The 25,008-nt window shown below is 40.5% G+C and overlaps 1 protein-coding gene and 1 long non-coding RNA gene across 3 annotated transcripts in view; one reads left to right on the forward strand and one right to left on the reverse strand.

Moving 5' to 3' along the window:
* Nucleotides 1–25,008, reverse strand: part of PCSK2 (proprotein convertase subtilisin/kexin type 2) — a 249,000-nt gene that overhangs the window by 142,639 nt on the left and 81,353 nt on the right. The gene's annotated exons all lie outside the window — the stretch shown is intronic.
* LOC144298786 (uncharacterized) overlaps nt 1–25,008 on the forward strand; it is a 31,302-nt gene that overhangs the window by 3,181 nt on the left and 3,113 nt on the right. The window contains exon 3 of one of the 2 annotated variants that reach the window (XR_013365670.1): nt 15,411–15,684. The exons of the other annotated variant lie outside the window; for it this stretch is intronic. This is a non-coding gene — a long non-coding RNA (uncharacterized LOC144298786). Of the gene's footprint in view, nt 1–15,410; nt 15,685–25,008 lie in introns of those variants that run through there. 2 annotated transcript variants of the gene reach the window in all.

Below are 25,008 nucleotides of genomic sequence, written 5' to 3' on the forward strand. Positions count from 1 at the left end.
GGGGGAAAATATCGCAAACTTTCCATCTCTAGAGAAACTAGAGCCAAAGATAATATAAGATGGGATCCTCTTTATGGGACAGTGGCTAAGCAGACTGTAAGCAAACCCAACTATTGTACTGACAGTAAAATAAAGGCATGGTTCCCAAAATGAAGCATGTGAAACCTATGGCAGAAAACGATCAACCTTTCAGTGTGTCAGTGATCATGAACACTGTACACAGCTGTGTTTCTTTGTGTTCTCAGAGCCCCTTAGAACAGTGATGCTTAAATTTAGAAACAGAAGCCTCTGGAAAGCTTGTAGAAACACAGATTCCTGGGTCTCACCTCCAGAGTTTCTCATCTGGTAGGCTGTGTCTGGAGCCTGAGAATTTGTATTTCTATCAAGTTCCCCAGTAATGCTGGTGTTACTGATCCAGGGGGTCACAATGTGAGAACTACTACCCTAAAGTAATGAATATCAGACGAAATTTCATTCAAGAATTTCATATAATGACTTAATCAATGACCTTCTATTTATCAAATCCAATGCCCTATTCTCAATTCCATTGGACCCTGTGATAGAGATGGATAGGGAGGAATTTCTCTATTTGTTGGAGGCCTCTAATTTCTACAAGACACTGGAATGACTTCAATTCCCACTCAGGAGTACTGAGAAAATACTATTTTTGTGTGGGGTCCAGTGAGTGTGTAATATTCAAGCCAGATGTTATTTGTGTTAGTCAGAAGCATACCCTTGTGTATGTGGGGGAGGGGGGCTTGCTTGCACAGACACACATGTGCACACATACATATACAGTGTAAGCTGATCTCTGTAAATTCCCTGTAATGATGATAGTGCTGGCTATGATCTGAAAGGTGAAGCAAAGTTGAAAATTTTTTTGGCTATGTCATGTAAATTCAAGTATTAAAGCAGGGAACCATGTCCCAGACAGAATTGAATCTTATTCATCTTTGAATCTCTACATCTCAATGCTAGCACTTTCAGCTGTGTGACTTTGAGTTTCTGAACCTCTCTGTGTCTCAGCTTCTTCACTCCTTTATAAATGATACATATAAAATTCACCTATTGTTCAGCAGGTAGTTGCCTTCTCCCTCTCAACTTCCATTAGAGGAGCATAATTGCTCCCCCGCCGCCACTGACCTTGGGCTTGGCCATGTGGCTTATTTTGGCTAACAGAATGTTCATATAAGTATGGGGGCTTTAGAAAGCATAGGCCTCAAAGGCATCATGTGTTTCTGTTTTGCTTTTGAGAACTTCTACCTCTGTCAGAAAATCCATTGGTCAAAAATAATAATGAGATAATTACTATTCAAGAATAAACTTGAACTCAGTCCTTGGATTAGCGCCACAACTGGCAAAGCCTACCCTAGATTAACTGAACCATAGAAAAATTGTGTATGTGTTAATGGGAATTAAATGCCTCTTGCAAACCCCCTCTAAGTTTGTTTGTTATGCGGAAATAGCTGACTTATACACAACCTTAAAGGACAATTGTGAAGACAAAATAAAATCATAAATGCAGAGGGTTCAGAACGGTGCTTAACATGTAATGAATGCTCTGTAGGTGTGATCTGTAGTTATTATTACACCCAATGCCTAGACCATTGGGAAGTGTTTGATATAGGAGATAAGGAACCTTTCTCCGATGTCTAGTGTTCTTTCTTATACGTGCTAAAACAGAAGACCCGAGTTCTGGCTCATATATTTGATCTTGATCTGATCACTGTATTTCTCTGAGTCTTGGTGACCATGTATCCAATGGATTTGGACATTTTGCCAATGTTGCAGGGTTTTTTTTTTTTTCCATAAATTACATGACAGGCATAAAATCCCTTTGAGATTTTTACCTTCTCTTCAAGAATAAAAGCTACTCTGAGTAGATCACAGTAGACAGATCATTCAGTGTCCCCAAGATCTATTCGCCTGATGCTCAGACAAGGATGGCATATATGGGATTTTTCACAAATACCAGAGATTCTGCTGGGAGGGAACTGAATTTTACATTGGGTTTTCAACTGGTCAGAAAATTCAGATTGATACTCTTTAATTGTATGTCCAGTCTTCATAAACTATTCTTTACTTGTCAGGCAGATTTCAGCTGAGAGTAGAAGAAGCAGTAGGTATCTTAACAAAAGACTTGGAGTTAAGAGGTGGTCCACGGCTCAGCTTCTTCTTAGTTATGACCCCGGAAGGTCATTCAACTTCTGGGAAAATGAAGGTGATGCTTATAAAAGCATAAACTGTACAGGGTTATTTGAGGATTCAGTAATGCCAATGCTGCTGATGGCATGAGACATATTTTTTTAATAGATTTTGAGGACGTGTAAGTCAGCACAGCCATGTAGAATGTGAAGAGTCTGACTCTAACACGAGTATACTCTTTCAGCCAGCAATTCCACTCTGGATCTTCACGTGGTCTTCGGGTGATAACCTATTAGCCATTCTCGACCCTATTTTCCATTTCCTGCTTCTCACTGCAGAGACAAAAATAGCTGTTTACCCAGCTTCCCTGTGATTAAAGAAGGACTGTGAGTGTTTTGGCCAATAAGGGGCACCTGAGAAACATCTTTTCCCCTCCATGAATACAATCTTGGGGCACCTGGGTGGCTCTTTCTCACTTTTGAAGCCATCCTTCTGCTTTCTGTCTTTGTAGGCTGAGTACAGACATGCACTCTCTGGACCTGCAGCAGTCATCTTGCAGCATGGGGAGGGTTGAGAGAATTATAGAGAAACTAACCTGCAGCCTGGATTGTTAGCCGCTGGTGCAGCCTTGGAATTGGCAGTCTTGGCAATCTAGATGTTCTGTTACATGGCTAATTTAGGGTCTTTATGACTTAGGCTATAGTTCTGTTACTGGCAGCAAAAGAGCTGCTAACTGATATATCATTTTATAGTCTCTCTCTCTCACCCAACCACCATACACTCGATGTATATAGAAAGAAATATCCAGAGCAGCATTGCCTAGTAAGTAACGACTGCCTCATGTGTCTACTGAGCATTTGAAATGTGGTTGGTTTGAATTAAGGTACTGTAAGTATACACACTGGATTTTAAAGATTTAGTACCAGGAAAGAATGTAAACTATTTCACTACATTTTTACATTGATTATACATTGAAATAATAATACTTGGGATATGTTGGGTTCCACAAAATATTGTTAAAATTAATTTCACTTTTTATTTTCCTTTTTAACAATTTGGGTATTTAATATCTTGTACCTACTTGTGGCTCACTTTATATTCTATTGGAGAGCACTGTTCTAGAAGGATAGATACCAAACTAATGATAATGGTCACCTCCAGAATGTGGAAGTGAATGAGGGGCTTGACATAGAGGGAGACTTTTTTTTTCTATATATACTTCCTGAATTTTCTATAATGAATATATACTTGTGTATTACTTCTGTGAGTTTTAGGAATCTAGGACAAGATTTTTAAAAATGAATGAATACTTGCAATCAATGTCTTGTCAATTGTAAAGCTGTGCACATGCTAGTTGTGAGGGTACATGTTTTAAACTTGATCATCATCTATTTTGGAATATCATTGCACTTGACTATAAGTACCTGGTGTGGTTTTTTTTTTAAGATTTTATTTATTTATTCATGATAGACATAGATAAAGAGAGAGAGAGAGAGAGGCAGAGACACAGGCAGAAGGAGAAGCAGGCCCCCTGCAGGGAGCCCGATGCTGGACTCGATCCTGGGTCTCCAGGATCGCGCCCTGGGCTGAAGGCAGGCACTAAACTGCTGAGCCACCCAGGGATCCCCTGGTGTTTTAAATCTCTACAATCTTGGGGTGCCTGGATGGCTTAGTTGGTTCAGCGTCTACCTTCACCTTGGGTTGTCATCTCAGGGTCCTGGGATCAAGCCCCACGTCAGGCTCCCTGTTCAATGGGGAGTTTGCTTCTCCCTCTCTCTCTGCTCTTTCCCCCTGCCCCACTCATGCTCTCTCTCTCACAGAAATAAATAAAGTCTTTAAAAATTATTAAAATTAAAAATTAATTCCTATAATCTTAACTACTTGATAAAGCACACAGAGCAATGCTTAGGTAGTGATAATATATAAGAGAGTGCATCTGTATTTTACCAACAGAATTTTATACCTAAATTGAGCTTGATTTTGAATAATTGGGAGCATATTTATGAGATCAACATCAAAAAATTAAAAAGGTGGGATGCCTGGGGGGCTCAGTGGTTGAGTGTCTGCCTTCCGCTCAGGGCATGATCCTGGAGTCCTGGGATCCAGTCCCACATAGGGCTGCTGGCATGGAACCTCCTTCTCTCTCTGCCTGTGTCTCTACCTCTCTCTTTGTGTCTCTCCTAAATAAATAAAAAAAAAAAATTAAAGGTGACTTATAAAGAAGTTAAGTTACTTTGGGGTTTACTCTTATATAACTAGCAATATTTATGATAATATTCTTTCCAGAACATAACCACTGTAAAACATTCCAAATTCATCATGGCCCTTGCCTTTTTGTGATGCCTTGGGAGGTTTATTTTTCTCCAAAAAACCTTCAAGTCATTGAATTTCAGATTTAACATTGATTTATTCCTTTTGAGAGTTTGCCAAATACAAAGATAAATTGCTTGGCTTAAGTGATTAAGGAAGAATAATGGTTTGTTTCTAGTCAACACTGTGTTTAGTCCTTCTTTATTATCTTCAATTAAAAAGCCATCCCATGATTCTCAACCTGCTAATGGATCTGGAGGACAAACTAGCAACCAGGGTCTTGGAGACGAGCCTGGCTGTGGGTTGGGAGGACAGCCCACAGGTGTCTCAGCTCTGCTGCTTTCTGGCTTCCAGAAAAGTTTTGATGATTGGCATTAGGTGTATACTCTGGAGTCTTAGAGTGTTATTATATGATTTTGCACAATTTGAGCAGGAGTCCCAGTGTTTTTGCTTCAATGTCATCGTCTTACAGCTCAGCCAAAGAGTAGCTCTGCAATATTTCGCAAATCGATTTCCCTTTTGGATGTCATCTTCGAGGCCAGTAAAATGGAGTATGGGTCCAGAAGATGGTTTCCAAAATCTTTTCCAGCTCTGAACTCATCTCCTTCCCTCCTCTTCCCTTACCCTTATACACCATTTGCTTTCTCCAAATGTTCAGTGTCATCAGTAAAACATGTGTGTTGTCTGACATTTAAAGCAATGATTAATTATCCATGTTAAGGGGTGGCTCTGCTACTAAAATATATATATTATATATCAAATTATGTGTATGTATATTTAAATATATGTAATACATAAAGTATGAATTTAATATATTACCTACATTACATATATGAATATATTGCACATTTTAAATGATATAACTATATATTTAAATTACTATATAATTATATATACAAAATATTATATGTAATCATACATTATTTTATATATAATACATATCAGATATAAAATTATATACAATCATGCATATTATATAATATGTGTAAACATATGTATATATATGTATATTTATATGTGTATGTGTATAAATACACATACATGGGGAAGAAGCTTTATTGTAGAAAACATACCCATAAACTCTCAAACTCCAAAAGCTTCTCTGGGGTAGCTCAGAAAAGAGAAAACAATCTAATTATATTTTTCCATTTGTAACAAAACCTAAATTTAACAATGCTTTATAAGTGCTGTTTGGAAATTTAATTTTGGAGAATGGATGGTGAGCTTCAGTTCCCTTTTATCCCCTTTGTTTTTCCATTTCCCTGCCATCCCAAGTAGAACCAGAACTCCTGAAAGGATGAAGTAAGAATTCTCTTCTCACATTCATTGCATGATTGATCAGTACAATTGCTCTAGGAGTATAGTCAGATTTAAGACTCAACAAACACAGACTAATAACAAATCTCTTCTCAACATGGTCATAGTGTGCATGTATAAAAGCATGATTTGCTTGGATTTGTTGAGGCGGCTGTAAATAAATTTGGAAGCACTGAATTGTATTAGAAAAACATGACTGAGCATTTAAAGCTTTTTCTCAGTGAAATAAATGGTAGGTTTGCTGACAATCTCTTTCTCATGCATTAATATGGAAAAACTGATTTACTCAAAAAATGGTAATAGAAACCAGCAAACACCTTAATTTGTGTTATTATCCCAGCCAATATAAAATTCAGGGAAGCAGAAATGGCACTGGTAGAGACCAGCAGTAGCAGCTGCTCCAAGACTCCATGGAGCATGGTCCACTTGAGGGATGCCACGTTGCCATGACAGCAAGCTACTCCAGTGAGGTGCCTGCAACCTCAGACAGCTGGCTTTGCCCCTGGGATGCAGAGCATTGGTCCTTCCTTAGGTATTTGGCGGGGTGGAGCTGGGGGTATATGACCTAGCATTTCATGAAATATTTGGAGGATATAAGATCTATCCAGGTTGGTTCCTGCTTTCAAGGAACTTACAGTTCATTGGGCTGAGACACCCTAAGAAAACCTATATGGCTTCAGGTGCCCCAAGAAAGGGCCATTGATGAAGGTGGTAGCAGTCAAGGAAGCTTTCTTGGAAGGCAGTGTGATTTAAATGAGATTTTGAAGAACAGATGAAATAGAAATGGGCTTCCTTGATCTCATTGTAGCTGTGGATTTTTCAGTTAGCTTGTTTACATTGTGTTACTCTAGAACCACAGAGGCTTGGTATTGGGTCTAGAACAATCCAGTCTGACTTTACGAACAAGTGAGGAAGGAGACGAAAGAGAGGATAAATGGAGGGCAGAAGCGCTGAGAGGAGTAATATTGTAGTGGCATGAGGCTGGGAGGAACCTCAAGTGAGGTACTTGGTGGCTGGGGCAGGCAGCTCCATTTCCTGTAGGGGCACCTGTGGGCAGCTGTTTTCTCCTGGCTGACAGGTGACTCTGATAAGAGCCCTCTCCACAAACACCCAACCCCTCTCAGGGGAGTTTATCGCTGGTCCTAGAGTCTCATACAAGGGGCTTCCCCCACGCAGTAGCTCCAACATTTCTAAGACAGTAATAAGTTTAAGTACTTGATGAATCGAGTCAAGAAATTATTCTTGCTATCATAAACCCCATTCCATCTTTGTTTTTTTGTTTAAGGAAAATTTATATTTTAGAGTCGTTTTACATATACAGAAAAGTTGAAGGGACAGAGAGTTCCCATATACTCACACTCAGTTTCCCTATTATTAACATCTAATATTAGTATGGTACATTTCTCACGACTAAACAGTATTATTAACTAAAGCCCATATTTTATTCAAATTTTCTTAGATTTTACCTAATGTGCTTTTTTTCCTGTCCCATTATTCCATCTAGAATTTCAAATTACTTTTTTTTTTTTTTTTGGTCATGTTTCCTTATTCATCTTGACTGTGACAATTTTCAGGTTTTTCTTGCTTTTGATACCTTGACAGTTTTGAAGGGTACTGCTTTTCAAAGGAATTTAAACCTATATACTGATTGAGGATGTGATTGCCATTTGGCCATTTTCTTTTCTTTAAAGATTTGTTTATTTATTTAAGAGAGAGAGAGGGAGGGAGGGGCAGAGGAAGAGGGAGAGAGAGTCTTAAGCAGGCTACACACTGAGCGTGCAGCCTGATATGGGACTCAATCTCATGATCCTGAGATTAGGGCCTGAGCTGAAACTAAGAGCCAGATGCTTGACCGACTGCACCACCCAGGCAACCTAGCCATTCACTTGCTTATCTAAATGGATTTCATCATTTACTTGACCTTGAATCTTATGGTAGATTCATTGGTGGTCTTGATTTCTCACCCCTCCCTGTACCCATACCCTTGCTGTGGCCTCATCATGGATAGTGTGTATTTCTGTACCTCCTGGCTTTGTGTTTGATCATCTGAGCTGGTGTTGGCCAATGGCTTGCAGGGAGAAGTGGCAGCATGTCATGATTGAGCCGAGGGCTGAAGAGAATCCCTGTAATTTCATTGACGTTCTCCCCTTTTGTCATGGCCATGAGAAGGTCATGCTGGGCTACCACCCACCGGTGGCAGGAAGATAACAGTTACCTGGATCAGAGCTAGCCTCAGCTGATCCTGGCGTAGCTCAGCTCACTCTGGCCAACTCAAAGATGAATGAGCAATATTGAAAGATTGTTATTTTTAGCCTCCGAGCTGTGGAGGAATTTGTTACGCGACAATAATTAACTGATACATGCCCTAAAGTTGAATATATTTCAGACTTAAAAACTTTTTTAAAACATCAGTTTTTCAAAAAAAAAATTATTGGGAACATATAATCAAAAGGGTAACATGCCTCATTGGGTTATTTTAGTGTTTGTCATGAGAGGACAGGTGTCTCATTAAATATCTGAGCTGTCTCACTTCCGAGCCAAAAAGACAATGTCTCAGCTAATTGACAACCTGTGATTTGGGTAAAATCTAAATTGAGCTGCCCAAGAATGGGTTCATCCATTCCTTCAACGGCTATTTATTAGGTGCCTACTATGTGTTGGGACTTCTGCCTACAGCTGATCGTACAGGGGTGAGCGACAGTGGACAAAGATCTGGCCCTCAGGGAGCTGGCTTCATGGGCGAAATATGAGTAAAAATGCGATTTCAAGGGGAATGTGGTTCTGAAAGGAAAGCGTTTGTGGGGGATCTGACCTGTTTGCATTTTCAGGATAAGCTTCCCTGGTGAAGGCTGACCTGAATTCCGAGGGGGGGAGCATTCTGTGCAGAGAACAGCACACTTTGCAACAGCAGGAAGCATGGAGGCTTCGTGGAGCTGCACAAAGCCTGGTTGGGCTGGACTACAGGATAAGGAGGGGCCTGTGGAACAGGAGAGGGCTGACCTCTGACTGCCCAGAGTTTTAACATACTGGTTATTTGGGGTGTGCCTGCTCCCCATGGTTGATGCTGAAGTAAGGAAGAGATTCCTCTCCTTACACCTTGGTAGCATGCTTTTAAGCACCTCAGGCCTAACACTCTCTCAGGCTGTAACTTGAGGTCAGGCCAATTAGACACATGCTGGTTAGAGACTTTCCTCCCATGGAGGCTGCTGGTAGCAGAGCATTAGTCGGTGGGAAGTGTTCAGGCAGTGGGATCTGGCAGCAGAGAGTAATAGGGACCAAGGTACAATGAGGGCTGCAGGGATTACTTTACCTACGCAGATTAGCTTACCTCTGAATTAGCCGAGTTCTGTAATAGAGGCCTTTCTTATCAATTCCTTTTCTGATTTAGGTACTCAGATTATTTCTATTGCTGAAGTAAAGACAATTGCTGTGTGTGACAAACACAGACAGGTAGGTGCCAGATCATGCCAGGTCTTCCAGGTCATATTAAAGATAATAATGCCCTTTATCCTAAGAGACTAGGGGTCCATAAAGATGTTTGAGGCAGGAGAAGAGGTTATCAGTTTGGAACCAGTACTTATAGGTTAGTGTCTCTAATTGAATTTTTCTAGTAGAAGACCCTAAGACTAGGAGCTGAGTGCAAACAGCTTATTCAGGAGGGGATCCCAGTAAGCATCCATGGGGAAGGGGAGGCCACCATAATAGGTTTGTTATCAGCTAGTTACTACTGTGGACATTTGAGGAGCTAGGGAACCACATAGAACATGTCTCAGAATCATCCCACTGGTGTATTTATCCTCCACTCCCATTAATCATTGATTGAAGGATGCTCTGGGGATGGGGGTATTCAGAGTCCAGAACTTCCTGTCTGCCCTGAACAAGGGCTCCAGTGATTCAGAACCTGCTCAGTGAAGAGCTGTGAGAATTAGCAGCTGAAAGTCTCAGAATCTCTCTATCTAGAGGAGATTAGTGCTAAGGGGATGTTGGGGTAAGTGAGGGGAGAAACACAGGAATGTCTGCCTCCTTGGAAAAAAAAGCACTACTTAGTCCTTACATCTTGCAAGCTCCAAAATGCCACCCTGGGGTGATGGCTCTCTCTCTCTCTCTCTCTCTCTCTCTATATATATATATATATATATGTATATATATATATATATTGATATATATATTGATATATATATATCAAACTACAATGGGTGCCCTGTGCTATCCCCTATCCCATGGAAAACTGACCAATTAATGAATGATATAAGAAACCCCAGTTACTTTCTCTCTAGTCCTTATTTATAATTTGTTTTGGCTTTATAGGAAAGTTCAACCTATGGAGGAGAGAACTTGGTTTTGCGGCCCAGTCAACTGAAGTTAGAATCTTGGCTCATCTTCGTAGCTTTGTAATCTTGGGCATGCTACTTAACCTCTTGCTCCTGGAAGGACCTGATTCTAGAAGCAAAGACTGTGAACTAACTAACTGTACTTGTTTGCTGGGGGTGCCATATCAATGTACCACAGACTGGGTGGCTTAAGCAGCAGAAGTTTATCTTCTCAAAGTTCTGGAGGCTAGAAGCTTAAGACCAAGGTGTTGGCAGGTGTGATTTCTTCTGAAAAGAAGAAATCTTTCTTTCTTCTTTCTTTCTTCTCTTTGGCTTATAGATGGCCATCTTCTCTTTTGTCTTCATGTGGTCTTCCTTCTGTGCGGGTCTGTGTCCTAATCTCATCTTCTTAAGGGGACACCAGTCATGTTGGATTAAGGCCCACTCATACAACCTCACTTCGCCTTCACTACCTCTTTAGAGGCCCTTTAAATACAGTCTCATTCTAGGTACTGGAGGTGAGAGCTTTAATATGTGAATTTTGAGGATGCACAATTCATCTTATAACTCCAGCTACACAGCTTACTCATCAAGACTCTCTTCAAAATCCTTACCTCTATGTGCTCACCAACCCAAAGTGAATAATAATAAATTACAAATAAATAACAAATTCTATGCCTTGCAAGATCCACCTAAAAATCACCCAGTTCAACCCTGAAATCATTCTTTGTCAAGGTAGTGTTTTTCCTTACTGCACTAAGTCTAGTAAACATAGCCTTGCTTGATCAACTCGTTTCTCTGATGGCCTTTGGGGAACCAACAAGATTAAATAAAATGATAAATGAAGACTTATAATAATATCTATCATTTAGGGATGCTCAATAAATTTTGTTTTTTTTCCTCATAACTCAATCTTATTGCAAGAGAAAGGATTTTCAAAGCTTAAGCCATCATTTTTATTTTCTTCCTTTTATTATACCCAATTGGCAAAAATAATCTCACTTCAAAAACCTGACATTCTGTTTTATCTGAACAAATCCGTGCCTAATATAAATCAGCAGTTTCTAAATTATTTTTGATTCTCCCTTATAGTCTTTGGAATGCCAGAATCAATTAGAAGTTAGTCAAAGGTTTTTTGGTGTAATACAATTCTGTTGAACACGGCAGTTGCTGGGAACTTTGCAGACTCTAGCAGTTGAGTATGAATTATGGAACTAACTACTGTTATGTAAATTATAGAAACATGGAGAATAACCTCTCTCTTCCTATAAGATCAGAACATAGCACTCTTTGTATTAAAAATAAAACAAAAAAAAACAAAAAACAAAAAAACAAAAAAATAAAAATAAAACTTACCACTATCTGATTTTTATTAGAGCAGCTTCCTTATATGTCTGCCTATCTCCAAAGCAGAAAACAGCTGGAAGGAAAGAACTATGTTTTATTAGCTCTATACTTCTAAGATAAAATTTTTTGTGCATACTCAGACTTCAGTACAAATTGATGGAATAGAATAGAACTTAGCCTTCAGCAGTGAGGGTATTGGACAGTGAGGGAGGAGGAAGACATTTGAGTGCTTCTCATGGGTGAGTGGCTTCACATTCTTTCTTCTATTCAACCCTTACCATAGTCCTTCACAGTCAGAATTGCTATTCCTTTTAACAGATGAGGAATCTGAAGCTTAGAGAGAATACCTTGGCCAAGGTCACAGTTCAGATAAAGGACAGGGACAGAAGGAAATCCAGCTCTACTGTTGCTTCCTAATGGAAAGCAATGATAAAAATCTTTGCTTTCCTGTTGAGTGACTTGGGTAGATTACATTGAAAGCACAACATGTACTTAAGGCAGCTGAGACATTATTAGTTTGCATGAAGGCAATGACAACAACAACAACAACAGAATAAACCAAGCAAGTAGTTTCAAGAGAGGAAAAAATAAAAACACTCAAAAGGATCGTTTGGTGTTGTCACAGTTTGCTGGTTTTAACAGTGTTTTGCTTTTCATGTGCTTCCCTTGGTCAGGGCCTTCACCCATTTAAGTTATTCCTGACATTCTGTTTAGTTCTTCAAGCTGAAAGCTGATGGTACCTTAATGTGCTTCTCAAATTCTAGTGCCATGCCTAGAGAAGCCAAATGTGCTGGAGAATTAATTCTACAGGGAGCCCCACTGACCACTAACTACCTGCCAGGGAGTTGTATAAACACCCCGACTCCCTCCCCATTGATTGGGGTAATTCTGGGGTATGTTGTACAGAGTCTCCCACAGACCCCCAGCAGGCCTGAGCTCACTTGCCCACATGCTTTACTGGGTTCAGTCCCTTTCGTGTCTCACTTCCCCAGCTCCTCTTGGTGCTTTCTAAGGGATTTTACATGGTACAAAGCCCTCTTAAACAAAGTGGCCTGGACAGGGAATAGGGACATAAGAATTCAGCCCTCTTCTACCTTGGTGGTGATCACTGTCATGAAAAGAAAATGGCAGTTCTAGGAAACCGAGGTGTGGGGAGTGAGGGAAGAAAAGGTTGTCCCTGAAGGCATGATGGGGAGAGGAATCCAGGTTTCACGCATTCTATGTTATTTTGGGGAAAATAATAAGGATGAGAACCTAGTATGTCCTGGGTACACACCTCTTTCACTAGGAGAGTTCTCCCTGGAAGGGCATTGCAGTGAGATTTCCAATATGTTAATAAGAGGAGTGGTGATGTCAGTGAGGAGAGATGCATTTAGAGGCTGAATAAAGGTAACAGATGAGGAACTGAACAGAAAGGCTAAGTTTCTGAGCTTTGTCACTGTGGCCTTTAGACCAGCAGCACCAGCCTCACCTGGGAGCTTGTTAGAAATGCAGTCTCAGCACCCAACTCCTGAATGAGAATTGGCATTTTAACAGGATCCCAGGTGATTCATATGCACACTGAAATTTGAGTAGCACTCTCTTAGGAATCTAAAACATACCAGGAAAATATGACATCCTGTGCTTTCAGTTGGGTTTTCCTCACTGCATCCACATGTTTACCGGTTTACCTGAGCTGTCTTTTCTTTCCCAAAATATTCTCCAAACCCTCTAGTCCTGATGGGGCTCTTATTTTTGTCCAGTATAAATAATTTTACCTATCCTAAACACTAAATCAAGTTACTATATAAATGATTCTGGATGCTTCCCCCGCCTTCACAATTAATGTATTATCAAGGTAGTCATGCGAACTTAAGCAGAAAAGTAGCCCATCTGAATTGAAGTTGCCTCAATGATCAAAGGAAGAATTTGAACTTGAAGACATCTAAGAGCCATTCCGTCACATGATTGCATGATTTAAGTTTTCATATTTCAGTCTGATAGGTACAGATTAGAATGTTTCCAAGAATACTTCTGCAGTAGGTTGTCAGAGTGATGACCCGGGTATATTCATACTTCTCTATATGCTCACCTTTAAATATTCCCTGACCACATGGAGCTTGGCTATGTGACTTGTTTTGGTCAATGGGATATAGCAAATATGCCACAAGCAGAAGTTTAAAAAATGCTTGTGTACTGGGGCTTGCCCTCCCTTGTTACACGTGGGAACCACCATCATGCAAATAAACCCAGGCCAGCCCATTGGAGATGCAGGGCCTGGTCATCCAGGCCTGCCTATTCAACAGCCAGTGAGAGAGGCCATCCGAGACCAATGGGCTCCCTGCCACCAGCTGACTGTGCCCACAGGAGTGACCCCAGATAAGGCAAGCAGATGATCTGCCCAACTGAACCCATCCTAAATTGCTGACCCAGAAAATTGTGAATCAATATATGCTTTTTGTAAGCTACTATGCCTTGATGGCTTGTTACATAACAAAAGCTAATTTGATGTAACTTCATTGTCTTTAATTCTTTGTTCTCACTTTTTATAGGGGCATAGCTTGATAGTTATGTACAATGGTGCAATATGGGCGCCCGTGCAAAAAAAAAAGTCCTTTTCATGATCAGAAATTAGTCTCTCCCATTACAGTTGACTCTGCAATGCTTCATGAATGATTAGTTCTTGGTTGACTGCGCCCTATTTGATGAAAACAGAATGTATGTTTTTCTTGCAAAGTTAGCAGCATGCTCCCTCCTCAAACACTGGCTCAGAAATGAACATTGTTCATAATGAAGTAGGGCTTTCCCCTGCCCCCCACCCCTCTATTCTCTTCCTTTTTCTGATTGCGGCTGAATTGAACCATCTTGCACTGGGCTGTTCTGATTGTATGTGTGCTCTTCCAATAGGCTTCTTGTCTAAAGTAGCAGATGTCTTTCTCTCTGTCTCGCTGAAGAAATGACAATAGAAGTAAATTGTGGTCCTGTAGCTTATTCAAAGCTGCTGAAAGCAGAGGCGGGCTTCAGAGAAACCCAGCAGAACTTTGCCATTCGTAGGCATCCCTGGCAGACAGTGGTTGTTGGGTGGAATGCCCCACGGAAATGAAATACCACCAGCCACAAGTGGTTTGAGGCCATAATGTTTCGAAAATGACAAACATACTCATTGTTTCCTGACTTAAATCAAACCAAAACAAACCAAAACAACTCCCACACTGCAATCATAGCCACTTGACATTACCCAGCTCATATACAATGCAGAATGCATTTTGCCTTTGAAACAGGTTTTCCATCTATACGGGACCTGGGCAGATGACAAATGTGATGACAAACAAGTCAACTTCAATATATTTTGTTTCACAAATGCCTATTCATCAGGAGCCAGTCACATCCCTCATCTTTCATGGAAGGGCTGGTATGAAGCAATGTACCCACAGAACCTCTGAATGGCAAATAACAGATGGGAGCTCAAGTTTGAAAACTGTTTTTTTTTCTTTCACCACATTATGGATGGAAAAGGAACTGGAAGTGTTTTTTGGTGTTTGGAACCGTGCTCCTGCAGGGCGCTCATTGTACGCAAGTACATCAACTTGTAACCCGGGTGGAAGGTGTTAAAATGCATCTAAGTTAACTAAGATTGCACTCAAAGCCCAGAATGGACACTGGAAATGCCCAGCACATCAAAACAAATCCGAATGACACATCACGTTTTAAAGCACTATCTGTAAAATAGAATCGGGCAAACATTTTTCTCTTCTGATTTATACTCTTCATCTCTGCTGCAGGCTGTCTTCTGGCTATTTGGTTATTATTTACATTTTCAGCTATTCCCTAATTGTTCTTCCTGCATCTAGATCTTTTTTTAAAAAATCATTTTCTTCGTGATTTTTCAACCTTTCATGTGTTGCTTATTTAAAAAAAAACAACTCTTCCTGTGTCTCTTTTATTTAGGGTTATTTTATCATTATTTCTATTTTGAGTTACTTCTTATTTCTCATCTTTCAGAAAATGTCTGACAACTGAATGCACAAACGAATGAAGAGCAAGAAGTGAAAGCGTCTCAAGAGGATGCTGGAGGGAGAAAGGGGGATTACCCTGAAGTGGTGAGGAACAGATGGCAGCTGCTAGTGAAAGAAAAACACCTCTAATAAATGAATATTTAGTTACTCATTTTCCAAACCCAAGTTTGCCAAGATAGCGCTAATGGACACAGCCAGAATCAGCCAGGCAGCACAACAGGAAATTGTGAGAAAGTACATCCACTCTGGTGAGAAAAGGAAAAGAGAGATGGGTCAACAAAAGGGAAGTTGCTTCTGGATAACCCAGGTGAATACTGGATCTCTGTTTGCAGAATCCACAAGGATGTTTCAGGGAGGAAAGTTTACTGGGGGAGAAAACTATTAATGTATAAACATTCACGTTTCTCCCTTCTGCTGGGGAATGGTCAAGTTGGCTCCTATGCTCTTCTTGATCACAGAGACTTCAGAACCTGAGAATCAAGTAATGTACATGAAGAGGATACACTGATTCACCCAATTAAGAGCCAGCTGGGGAAAGAGCTGGCTGGAGAGGGAGAAAGAACCTTTTGGGCAGAGTGTTAGGGAAGTTGGGAGATGTCAGGACAGAAAGAGAAGATGTGACATTCTTAACCAGCTGGAGAAAAGAGAGGAGGAGAGAAAACCTGACTTGAGGAGACGCTGCATTCTTTGAGGGAAGTCAGGAGATACCAGAATTTAATTTTAATTACTTCTGGCTGTTGAACCAGGAATGCAGGGCTAGCTAAGAGTGGATTGGCCTGGAAGCTGAGAATTACTTATGGAATGGAAACTCTCCGCTTGGGTTCAGTTCTTAGAACCTAGCTGTTACATCACGGCATCATGCAACCCAAGTACAGTATTGCACGTCACAACATGGGACATGTGGAGGCTCTGGAGAGAGGGTGCTATTGTTTCTTTTAGTGATCACCGCAAGTTGATGCTGTTTTGTGATTCTAACTCTCTTGTATGGATGCAGGTTTTCTTATCTAAGACAACATCCTGAATCCTGGGAAAGGATGCTAAGTGGCAGCACTCTAGGTTCCTTTAGAATCACATCCTGATGCGGGATTTGAGAATGAATTGTTTCCTTGGAGGTGATCTCAGAAAGCTCTGGTAGGAGAGTAAGGAAGGGAAACAAGGGCAGGGAAGGAAACCAGTACAGGGTGTGTTTTCAAGCCTGTTATTTAAAGAAAACTGTATGAGCACTTTGCTGAAATAGCATTTCATCTATATATTCACTTGTAAAGAGTGATTTTACATAGAAGCAGATACATATATACATCCCTACAAACACATACACACAGACACACACACACACCCCATGTAATTTTAAGACACTTGGGTGGCTTGGATGAATTATTCCTCAGGCACGGTGCTTTTCTCTTACACTGGTTTAACTTTAGGTCAGTAACAACCAGATGGACACAAAGAATGGAAACGTATGACAGCAGCAAAAAGAGGGGCAGGGACTGTGGAAATGACAGCTATTATTTATTGTGCAGAGACAGCTTGTCCATATACAGTGCTGGGTGCTTTTGGTACATTAGCAACCCCATGGGGTCAGAGCTGCTGTGATTCCCATCTGATCACTGAGGAATGAGCCATAAAGAAGGCAAGGTTTAGGAGTGGAACCTAGGCAGCCTGACTTCAGAGGCTGTGTTCTTAACCTTCCTAGTTCCCAGGCGGAAGCCTACAAAGCAGGAGCTGTATTATTGGCAGTAATGATGGAGTTGATAACAGAGATGCCAGTGAAGCCCTGATAGTTAATCTTTAAAGCTGGGAAATGGACATGGCTTTTCTGTTCAGGGAATTCCAAGATACCTTGCTCCCAGGTATGCTTGGCAGGGGTGCCTGGGTGGCCATGGATTCACCATTGTGGGAGGTGGTAGGCTGGGTGTGGGGTGGACCCACAGGACAAGGAGGCTGTCAAGGTAATTTCAAGGGCAGATGTCATGAGCCTGATGTGTGAATGCCTCCCTCTGAAGCACGGGAGCTTGCTTCCCCAAGAGGGATCCCTGTGGTCAGGATTTCCTTAGATCAGAAAATGGTCAGCGATCAACAAAAGTCACAGTTCACTTTAATACATAACTTTCCTAAGACCACTGTTTGTTGTGCTTTTCTGGATTCTGAAAAAGCTAATTTTCACATTTTTTTTCTTCCTTCTTTTCTCTATTCAACTCTCTTCTCCAGCCCTTCCTACACCATCCCAATCAACATGCACAGATATACACACAACCACCACCACCACCACCACCGCCACCACGCCACATGTTGAGAGTCCAGTGGTTTCATCAAATTCATGTCAGGAATTACTCCTTGGAAACAAAAAAAAGAGGAATTACTCCTTGGGGGGCCTCTAGATCTCACAGGCCCTGGCCCCTTGGATATCAGATAGACATTCCTAACTGGGAGTGGGGTGAGGAGGACACAGGACAGCACAGACTTTTCAAGATGACTCCAAGACACTGATGTCATTTCTTATTTCTGTGGCTTATTTTAGAAAGAAATTGAAGAGATCTGACAGCATTTAGTGCCGTCTAGTCTAAGGAAGTCCTTCCATATATCTACCCTAAGTCTCTATTACTGTAATTTGACAGTCAGCACATCCTCAAGTGCAAATTTACCAGCACAAAAGAGCATTAGACATAAAAACCATGAAAGGTATCACATTTAGACTAGTAAATAAACATTTAGAGGCATCTGATAACTTCAGTAGCAAAAGCAACACGTGAAAATTTAAATTTGGAGACTGCTGACTAGTAGAGACTAAAGAATTGGAAAGGATATATATGTTTAAATCTACAGGATAAATCAATATCCTCTGCTAGAGATATTATTTTAAAAAGCATTCAAAAGCAACAACCAGCATCTTTGGGTTCATCTGGTTTAATGGATGATGAAAGTAGAAAGCAAACCTATCTTTATAGACAAGTCAGAAACTATCCTGTGCCTCACTTAGGACCACTGCACAAAGCCCTGTCCCTTCTCCAGCACAGTCACATCTGAGGCAGTAACCATGAGTTATTCAGAGCAGCATCCTTTTCATCCAGAACTACCAAATGGACACAGTTTCTACAGGAATAGTAAACACCGTCTGAAACTCCTGTCCATTTGGAAAAAACTCTGCCCAGCTTGGTTCATTCAAACTTGGGCTCTGTGTTTGAATCTAGATGTCCCAGCAATGTTTTCAAGCCTCGTTCTGGTTTTCCCTTGATTTTGCAAAGGTCACTGCTGGATAAAATATAAAATAAAACGGTCCATAGGAAGGAAATTAAGACTGATTTGAAATTCTGGAAGTTGCTAAATGGGAGGTCCATTTATCCAGTGAGGTGCTATTTCAAGGCACAGTTTAAACAGCTAGAATTGCTCAGTTTTGGTCGCCCGCACATTTATTTGGCAACATACATTACTACTTGGAGTAATTCAGCCTCTTTGGGGTGGAGGTGGAGGTTCAGGTGTATATACCCCTGGAAGGAAGCACGCAGTCTTTGGTAGAAACAAAAGTGAGTCATTAGTCACTGCTATGTTGGCTGAAAAATGGAGTTTTCAGAGTTCACCCTGTGCATGTGAGCTATTCATTGACAATCAGGTACACAAGATTTGTGTCTCATTTATCTATTGGGAAATGTTCTGCAAATGGGTTTGGGCCTGGATTTCTCAAAGGGCTGAGGGAATAAACAGCCACCCTTTTATCTCAGTCTGTCAGCATCAATTTTAATGTCAGCCTGCCATTAGCAATAGTTGACATGCAGAGAGAAACCTCATAAATTATGATCGGTTTGTTAGATGAATCCCCCCAGAGTGACCCAGAAAGCAAGTATGGAGGCCTCTCCCCTCTCCAAGATGCAGACAGGCTGGGGATGAGGTTGGCATGGAGGAGGGACACAGTGGCTCCTGCTTGCTTGGCTTGTTGGCCCCTCTCTATTACCACCATGATGATCTAATTCCAGTCATTCCTTGCTGGGCTTTAGGGTTGCCAGTAGCCTCCTTAGAAACAGCAATGGGAGGTGCTTTTGGGGTCCTCTCTGCTGATGGAGGTCAGCAGATAGTTTTATAAAGCCTGAGGAGAAGCTCATGAGTGCTCTTAGAGCTGTTCTTCAGTCACTGGCCACATGGTAGATGGCTTTGGGGCACTTAAAATGTGGCCAGTCCAAACTGAAACATGCCATGAGTGTGAAATATACACTGGACTTTGAAGACTAAAGATGAAAATAAGAATGTGAATATCTCATGAACACATTTCAGGATATGGATTACACTTCAAAATGGTAATATTTTGTTTGGTATACTGGATTAAGTGGAATCTATTATTAACTTTCCATTTTCAATGTCTTGTCTAACTTTTTAAAATGGGTCTGCCAGAAAATTGAAGATTATCTACATGGTTCACTTTTTAAAAACATTTATTTATTTATTTATTTATTTATTTATTTATTTATTTATTTTGCTCATTTTATATTTCTAGTGGACAGTGTTTGTGTTGATGTTGAATTCACAGAGGAAGACACTGACTAGAGTAAGTGACCCAAATTCTCCTTTGGGGAAATAAAGTCTGAAAGGTGGAGGAAGAAGACTTCAGTTTGGGACATGAAAATCTAACAGCTTTAAAGGTCCATTCTTATAGAATTATATGTGCTGCATTCCCTAGCTTAAAGGCAATTCTCTGTGGCAGATTTGGTGGCTTTAGCTAAATATTACAGGAGACACTCTACACTAGCCCATGGCTCTGTAATGGCCATGGCTCTCCTCTTAGAGTCTTGAGAAGAAACTGTGCAAAGAAGAGTGGACATTTTCCCAACTAAAGGTCAGGCCAGGTAATGATTTTCTGTCCTGTTAATGCCTGGGCTTTCTGCTTATCTTTGGGATAATTGCTTAGGCACTCTGGCATCACTTTCTCATTTGCTAAAAATGTTAATATTTGGCCTGTTGACTTCATAGGACTGATACCTGAGTAAGTGTGTTCATGGGTTTGGAAGTATTTTGAAAAGTAGCCAATGGTTCTTAACCAGTGGGTCACTAATTGGTCTCGAAAGAGGAGAGTGATGGTCAAGGGAAAGAGAGGATTTACTTCTTGAGAAATTACAAGAAGTCAGAAGTCCCTTATTTCCCTGCCTCCAAGATTGTTATGTTATGATCGCTCCCACACTGACTTTGGAATTTGGGCCTGGCAGGAGGAATGGGCTAGATGGGAGAGCTGACTTCTGAGTTTTGAAGTTCATAAAATCTAGTCTCTAAACCTGAAAAAGGAGACACTGCCTTTCAACATCATCTGCTTTGTAAAGAACCTTTGATGAAGTGATGTGCTTGCGGCCAAGATAGATAATTCTCAATAATAGAGGTTGCAGAGCAAAGCAGTCAGGTTATGCAACCTGAATGGAGTATCATTTATTTATCTATCTGGGTCTTTCTGCTTAGTGAGGGCTGATGTTGGCACACACTGAACAAGGAACAGAGAGAAATGCTATCCTACAGATCTTTTGAGCAGGCTGGTTCTAATGGCATTTGGAGTATACGTCAATTACAGCAGCAGGGAAAGAGAAAGAATTATTTTCTAGAGATATTGCTAAATCTATAAAGTCAGGTTTGGAGCCATTTTTTTTTTTTTTTTTTTTTAGCTCTTGTAAAACTCACAGCCTCCTATTTCATTCCAGTCTAGATTCCTTGCAGGGTCATCTGAGGGGTTATGTTTCTTGAAGAGAGACTCTACTGGGGTCAGAAGATGTGTGTTCTTGTCCCAGCTCTGATCTATCCATTAGAAACCACACAAAGAAGGCACATCCATCACTGTCAATGTGTACTTTAATGGCCCAAGGTACATCCTAAAAGCTGAGAACTTCTTCATATTTCCCCAGAATGAAATGATAAATCACCCACTTTTAGATTTAGTCATCTACTTTCTGGGTCACCTTGGAAGACCAGCAGCTTACAACATCTGTTAAATGGTGATGACACCACCTGGCCCTTTGTTGCTCCTGTTGGATAACAGTCAAGTTAAATACATTTAAGCTCTTTAAGAAATATACACCTAGGAAATATTCACGTAATAATTATTAGGAATTACCAGGAAATAAATTATTCTACTGAAAAGGATTTTCTAGGAACTGAAACTTAGCTATTAGTGCCGAATGGATTTAAAAAGTAGGTGTTTTCTATGGAAATCTTTTGAAAATCTACTAAAATGCAGAGTAGAAATGAAACTTTTTTCTTAAAGGCGGAATGTTTTCGTTAAGGGGCTCGATTAATACATTTTGATATAATTGGAGTTTCTCAGAGTAGATTTTTCCAGAAATTTATGGTCTTAAACTACTCTGGTTATTGAATCTTTCTGATGGCTTTTCGCTTTTATCTTTCTGTTTTTTGATAAGACTTCTTTTATTCATTCATTTTCTCTACAAATGTGTTCTGATGGCCTACTTGTTCTAGGGGACCCTATGACCATCCGGGTACATGAAGATGAATGAGACCCAATGCATGACCTCAGAGAAATTTCTGTGCACTGAGGGAACAGACCAACTTTGAGAATTATGTCTGCATAGAAAATGTAGTTTGCATGGGTTGGGAATATTTATTTTGGCATTTCAGAGGTCAAGGTAAGATGAATAGGGCAAGTTCTCAATCTGTGTAGCTATTATCATATTATTACTCTTGGTAGCTCTCTTATGTTTTCTAGAATTTTAAAAAAGATTTTATTTTTAATGTAATCTCTACAACGTTGGGCTTGAACTCACAACCCCAAAATCAAGAGTTGCAAGCTGCACACACTGAGCCAGCCAGGTGCCCCACTCATTGGTAGCTCTTTTAAATGGTTGGGGATATCAGATGTTAAAATTCTGCATAAAAGACATATCCTGCTTGATGTCTACCTTGCTATAGCAAATGAGCTTCTAGAGGTTGTGCCCTGGTGGAAATTGCCAAACTTTAGGACATCTGCTTCTGCATTTCCCAGACTATTAGGTGGTAGCAAATGCCCCACAGTGCCTTTAATCAAGCAGACAGCATGGTAGATGGAATGAGACCTGTATGGAAATTAGGAGGCCTGTTTTTGACCTTCGACTCTTCTGTTAACTCTCTGGACCTCAGTAAGAATGAGAAGATTGCATTTGGATCAACAAAATCTCTTCTAGCTCAACAATTATGTAATAACCATCATTAAAGATTTCATTTCCTCCTTGCTGCCATAGTACTCACTAATTTTGTGGTCCTATGAAAAGAAGCACTCCCTGCATTGATTTAGTTTTCTTCTGGTCATGGGTGAAGCAGGAGAAGAGAGATTGCCAAGCCCTTCATAACCTGTCTCTCACCAATCTCTTCAGTTTTATGGTAGACTGTGCAAAATTGGCCACAATACTTCACTTTTCCCTGCATCCCTCACTCACTCCCTCTGTGATGTGAATTTTTGGCTCCTTTCATCAAGAAGAAACAAAGTCTCTTTCTCTTCCCCTTAAATCTGGACTGGCCTTACAACATGCTTTGCTATTTTTCCTGTGATAGAATGTGGCAGAGTGATGGTATGTCAGTTCTGATGTTAGACCTCAAGAGGCATGATTGCCTCTGTACTCTCTGGAGCCCAACTCAGTCACCAACCTGAGCCAACCTACTGGAAGATGAGAGACCACAAGGAGCAGAGATGAGTAACTCAAATGTCCCAACCAAACCCCTCTGACATGTTTGGGGTCCAGGATAAGATCAGTAAAAGTGCCTATATGAGCCAAGCTGTCCACAGATATACAAGGGAGTCACCTAGGTGAGCTCAGCCTAAATTACTGATATGGAGAATAGTTAGCTAAATAGATCATTATTGTTTTAAGCCATTCATTAATTTTTGGGATGGTTTGTTATTCGGCAATAACTACCTGATACATGCCCCCAAATCCCTATATTGCAGCTATCCTGGCCTTTCTATTCCTTAAACATGCCAAATTTGTTTTTTTCCTCAGGAGCTTTGCACTTCTGCCTGGAATGTTCCTCCTTCAGATCTTTGCATGTTTGGCCCTTTTGTGTGTGTGTGTTTGTGTGTGTGTGTGTGATCCAGGTGTCATCTCAAATGTAACCTCTGGAGATGCCTTCTCGGACCATCATACCTAACTGTACTATATACCATAATTCCTTCCTAATTGTACCACCAAGTTATCTTCTATCATGTTGCTCTGCTTTAGTAGTCTGCAGAGGATTTACTATTTCTTGATATTTTCTTTGTCATTTATTGCTTTTTTGGTTATTATCTATCTTACCTAATTAGAAAGTGAGTGCCAAGAAATGAGGGAGTCTGCTTAAACCCCAAAGCCTAAGGGCAGCCCCGGTGGCGCAGCGGTTTAGCGCCGCCTGCAGACCAGGGCATGATCCTGGAGACCCTGGATCGAATCCCACGTCGGACTCCCTGCATGGAGCTTGCTTCTTCTCCCTCTGCCTGTGTCTCTGCCTCTCTCTCTCTCTCTGTGTCTCTATGAAAACAAAACAAAACAAAAAACCCAAAGCCTAGAATACTTGTGGTCCGTGGTAGGGCACTCAATAACATAATTAGTTTGCTGCAATTGGAAAGAAGCATATATATATATTGTACTAACAGAGTTCTTATTAGGCTCCTGTGCTGGCCTAGCTATGTCTCAGGCTCATCCTAACATTGCTGATACCATCTTTTGGCCACACTGGGCTGTGTCATATTCTCTAATGGCTCATTACCTCCACTCACACTGCGCTTTAGAAGGACCTTTGACACACTTGCATTCATCTCCCAAGGCTTTCTGTACAATTTTCAATTTCTCCCTTTATTCATCTCTGGTCATCAAGGAGAATTAATTATTTCTTTATCTATGTTTTTAGCACTCATAACAAATATTTCTATGATAATTTTCTCCATTAGCCAGAAAATTCACTGTTAGAAACTTATCCAACTTTTATTCTCAGTGCTTAACAAGAACGCTCTCTAAAAATATTTGCCAAATTAAATAAGGTACAATCTGTGAAATAACTCAGCATGGTAGAGGGAATTATAATCTTACAATGTAACATGGTTGACACTTTTGTTTCTAGGGTTGCCCTAGCAAGGTAAAAGTATTTTTTAAAATTAATATCTCATACTGGCCTTAGTGGTATGAGCCAACCATCTCTGAAATATTTTTCCTCTAGATTAGCTACCTCAATGAGTAATGCATAACATTTGGATTTGTAAAGCTCTTTCCAAATATCAGTATAGTTTTGAGAGAGACTTTTCTCTAAGAGAGCAGAAGGGTTATAATTAGATCTGACAGAAGTTTCTTCAGAACGATATGAAGGATGAAACAGTTTGTACGCAGCTCATCACATATTGCTCTGAACTCTTTATATAGGACATAAGAAAGATTTCTGGACCCACTGAAAGTGTTTCTGTTAATGAACCCGATGGTCTAACCAGGACTTGCACAGGTGGAGAGCTAGTGAGAAGTGGTAGGGTGCAGGGGATGGGGCACTGTTTCCATGCAATATTCATTTAAACTTTGAGAAAAGCAATTTCATTTTCAAAAACCAACGTCCTATAGATGCACTAAGTCATCACCTGCCTAAAGCCATCTGTTTGAGGATCAAATGGT

The sequence above is a fragment of the Canis aureus genome, chromosome 26, assembly GCF_053574225.1.
Source record: "Canis aureus isolate CA01 chromosome 26, VMU_Caureus_v.1.0, whole genome shotgun sequence".
Taxonomy (NCBI): Eukaryota; Metazoa; Chordata; class Mammalia; order Carnivora; family Canidae; genus Canis; species Canis aureus.